This window comes from Colobus angolensis, unplaced genomic scaffold (genome assembly GCF_000951035.1).
Source record: "Colobus angolensis palliatus isolate OR3802 unplaced genomic scaffold, Cang.pa_1.0 Scaffold5, whole genome shotgun sequence".
Classification (NCBI taxonomy): Eukaryota; Metazoa; Chordata; class Mammalia; order Primates; family Cercopithecidae; genus Colobus; species Colobus angolensis.
The window spans coordinates 19,709,503-19,713,633 of NW_012118487.1; positions in this window are offsets into that span (position 1 = coordinate 19,709,503).

Genomic DNA, 4,131 nt, shown 5'->3' on the forward strand with positions numbered 1-4,131 from the left:
GGACTACAGGCGCCCGCCACCTCGCCCGGCTAGTTTTTTGTATTTTTAGTAGAGATGGGGTTTCACCGTGTTAGCCAGGATGATCTCGATCTCCTGAGCTCGTGATCCGCCCGTCTCGGCCTCCCAAAGTGCTGGGATTACAGGCTTGAGCCACCGGCGCCCGGCCAAATAAGATGTTTTCTTAGTCTGTTTTATGGATAGTTTCTCGTTAGCATATAGAAACACCATTGATTTTGTGTAATGACTTTGTAACCTGCACCTTTACTGAATTTTTAAAATCAGTTATAACAGTTATTCAGTGGAGTTGATGGGATTTTCTATGTATAAGATTATGTAATCAGCATACAGATACAATTTCATTTCTTCCTTTCATGTATAAGTGTGTTTTACTTCTTTCAGTGTATAGTTTTACCAGTGAGTTTTTTTTTATTTTTATATATTTTCCTATTGCTATTTAGTGACCGTTTCTGTTATTTTGAAGGAATCTTTTTAGCATTTCTTACAAGGCAGAGCTAGCAGTGATAAAGTCCCTCATCTTCTGTTTTTTTTAGAAAGGTTTTTATCTGTTTTTCACTTTTGGAAAATAGGATTGCTGGGTATAATATTCTTGGCTCACAGTTGTTTTTCTTCTAGCTTTTTGACTATATTATCTCAGTCCCCTCTGGCCTCCAAGGTTTCTGCTGAAAAATCCATTGATAGTCTTATTACGTCTCCCTCATATGTAATGATTTGCTTTCCCCTTGTCCTTTCAGTATCCTCTCTTTGTCCATAACATTTGACAGTCTGATTATGATGTGTTGATGCGGATCTCCTTGGATTCATTCATTAGGTAACCATTGAGCTTCCAGTTCAGCACGGCAAGGTACCCATCCTCCTTCCAATGAAAGATTTCAGGGATTTATCACTAGAGAAAGGTAAGGGCGAAGGCACAGAAATTGCTGTCTCTCTTATTTGGGGTTGAGGAGTCTTATTTTTTATTTGCTGTGTAGGCTTCCAACTAAAGGCTTGTTAGAGGCCAGGATCACAGGGAGCTTCTGGAAATCTGTGTATCCAAACTCTTTCTAGAAGTTGAAAGCTGGATTGATCCTAAGGACTACAGATACTGGGAGTAGTTGTGTGGATTAAAACTGTTCTTTCTGCTTGAAGGAAATCCTCTAATACCCTTTTCCTGCTGCTCCTCAAGCAAGGTAATTTAATAGACAAGCTATCTGGTAGAGATTATAAAAGTTGGGTGCTATATGTGTGGTACAAATCCTTCACCCCTCTAGATGCAGCTAGGAATTGGGGATTTCTTCCTGATCATAAGGCACAGTGATCAAGGTGGGCTTCGTAGTTTATATCTGCCTTTCCTACCCATTTTAATGTGTGTATTTTCTCAATTATCCAGTGTTTAGGAGTCTTTCAACTAAATTCTGTCATTCTCTTGGAGAGAATTGTTCCATGTGTAGGTATTAATTTGGTGGGTCTATGGGAGGAGGGATAGTTAGAATCCTCTTATTCTTCCATGTTACTTGTGTCAGCATCTAGTAAAATTTGAATTACTGTCTAACGTGCCATATTAAATAAACATTTAATCCTTCTTGGAGTCACATTTTATCATTCATTAAATTTATTAGCAAATATTTATTAGGCAACTAAAAGGTTTCTGACACTGTAATAGGTATTTGGGATACTTCATAAAGCAAGATAGGCAAAAATCTCTGCCTATGTTGCTTACATATATTAATGATTTGAAATTTTTATGTTATACATGATGAAAAATATAATTAACAAAAGTTGTTTAGTATGTTTATATATATTTATATATGGTTGACATTGCCATTGCCATTTTCAAGTACTGCAAATTACCTAACACAGCAATCATAAGAAGAAGGCTAGACACAGGACATTTTTTTTCCCAATTAGACAATGATCTTCAAATTGTTTTGTCTCAATATTCCCCAAAGAATTTGTAAATTTATGTACCTCTTCTACTTTTTTACAAATGTCATATAAAATATTTTCATTCAAGTTTAAATAGTCACAGTTATTTTTTACTTTTCTCAAAGCATCCAGTGTGATCTCAATACCATAGCAATTCAGTGTCCACTTAATTCATCTAAATATGTAAAATAAGTTCTTATTTAACAGTTGAATATTTTGCATCAATTCTCTCTTTCTCTTAATTCTTATTTCCATTCTATTTCCTGCACAGTCATTTATTATGAGGTAATTTATGCATGAATATCTTCTAGGGGATCACCTTATCATATATTTTTACATTATATATATAACTTAAAGAAAGTTGCTTGTAATGATTTCCATCTTTATTCAAACTGGAAGCCATAGGCACTTCCCATTAATCTTTGTTATTTTCATAAATAACCTTGATAAAGTAGTTATACCACATATTTATCCATTTACATGTTGATAATCATTTGACTGCTACTAATAAAGTTGACTTGGGGCTAATACTTGACATTTTCACCCTTTTAAGTTTTAGCGATTAAATTGTTATGTGCTTGTATCACATCATGCTTCTAATTTGCAATTTTCTTATTACTAAGAATGTAATCTTTTTATATGTTAAATGGCCATCCTTACATGTTCTTATGCAAAGTGTTTAAATATTTTCTCCATTTTCAACAAAGTTGGTATATTTAGTATTGATTTGCAAGAGATCTTTATAAATTCTGGACAAATAACCTTTTATCAGCTTTGATTTATAAACATTTGCTTTCAGTTTGTGGCTTGTCTTTTTATTTTTTAAATGTTGTCTCATGAATAGAGTAGTTTTTGTTTGCTTTTAATTTATAATTGAATAAACTCCAATTAATTCTTCCTTCTCAAGCTTTTTGTATTTAAAAAATTTTTGGCTACCCCAAGATCACAATGTTTCTTCTAGAAATTTATAGTTATAACTTTTATGAAACATTTTTTTCTCTTCATAGGGATACTCAGTTGTTAAAGTACCATTTATTTAAAATAATTTTTTCTCATTGATTTGTTTTTACACATTAGTCAAAAATTACTTTAACATATATGTATGGGTCTATTTCTGAATTAATATCTCAAAAAGCATACTGAGAACTTAATTATAATTACATTAAATCTATAGGCTTATCTGGAAGAAGAAATAATACATTAATGTCTAGTCTTCTGATCCATGAACATAGTGTATCTCTCAATTGAAGCCTCCACTTTCATTAATATTCTGTTGTTTTCAGTGCATTTATTTTTTATCTTAAAATACCTCATATTTTCTGATTTCATTGAAAATCATATATGTTATTTTGTTTTTGAATTATTTGTGTCAAAAAATATACTATTGCATTGTATTCTGTGACTTTGCTAAGTTAAATTAGTTATTACAACTGTTTTGTAGAATTTTTAGAGTTTTGTACTTATACAATCAGATTACTGTTTAAATGTCTGCAGCCCACTCAAAATTAATGTTGAAATTGAATCTCCAATACAATAGTTTGAAGAGGTGGAGGCTTGAAGATGATTAAGTCATAAGGAATCCTTCCTTGTGAATGGCTTAAGGGACCTTATTAAAGAGGCTTCACACAGAACTCAACCTTTTTTTAAATTTTTCTTTTCCTGTTTTTTTTTTTTTCTTTTTTGCTTTCCTGCCTTTCCACCATGTGAGGACACAGTATTCATTCTCTCCAGAGAATGCAACAACAAGGCACCATTTTGGAAGCAGAGAGATTGGTCCCTTCTCAGACACCAAACTTGTCAGTGCCTTAATCATGGTTTTCTCACCCTCCTGAACTGTGAGAAATACATTTCTACTGTTTGTAAATTACCCACTCTGTGGTATTTTGCTATAGCAACACAAACAGACTAAGACTGGGTCAATTTTTTTTAAAAGATAGTTTTACTTCTTTCTCTCCTATCTGAACTTTTAAAAAAATTCATTTTTCTTCTCCTGTGTTATTAAATATGAATTCCAGTATAATATTGGAATTATATTATATAACATGGTAGAGGCAATATAGACTTTTATGACTCTTAGGTGGAAGCATTTCATTTTTCATCACATTAATATGTATGTTATTAATATGTATGTTATTAATTATGGCTTTGTAATAGATGTCCTTTTTTAGGACAGCTGAGAAGTTTCCTTTTATTCGTAGTTTAGTGGAT